The sequence below is a fragment of the Sinocyclocheilus grahami genome, unplaced genomic scaffold, assembly GCF_001515645.1.
Source record: "Sinocyclocheilus grahami isolate Dianchi unplaced genomic scaffold, SAMN03320097.WGS_v1.1 scaffold51.1, whole genome shotgun sequence".
Taxonomy (NCBI): domain Eukaryota; kingdom Metazoa; phylum Chordata; class Actinopteri; order Cypriniformes; family Cyprinidae; genus Sinocyclocheilus; species Sinocyclocheilus grahami.
Genome location: NW_015505230.1, coordinates 242727 through 243330, shown reverse-complemented (window position 1 = coordinate 243330; position 604 = coordinate 242727).

Sequence of the window (604 nt, the reverse complement as noted above, 5' to 3'; positions counted from 1 at the left end):
TGCAATGTGCTAAATAAATATTTCCATAATTTGTAATTGATTTATTCTTTGAAACTTTAATATTAATTTATGCAATTGCAATGCCTTGATTTTAGTAAAGTTAGTACACAGTCCTAGCCATAAATGCAATGGTACTAATAATTGGCATAATTTATTTCGGTGTTTCGGTTTTCGGCCTTGGTTTCCTCTTTTTCGGTTTCGGCCAAGAATTTTCATTTCGGTGCATCCCTAAAATAAACAAACACAAAAATAGGGCACAATGTACTGTATTAATTGGAATAAATTTTTCATATTGCTTTTTTACAGGTGTTTTGCTTGTATTTTAAATGTTGTTATTAGCAGCATTAGCAGGATATATATATATATATATATATATATATATATATACACACACGCATATATTGTTGATTATAACATATTAAATCATAAAATCAAGTTGGATTTAGAGGTGTACTACTTTTTAAGTAAAAAAAAAAAAATCATAATAGTAACTGGAAAAGTATAAAGAAAATGTCAGTATTATAATGAAGGATAAAAAACACCCTGTAATTAACTGGCGATAAAGAGACCAAAGTTCCATAATGCTCCTGTAAACACATATAAA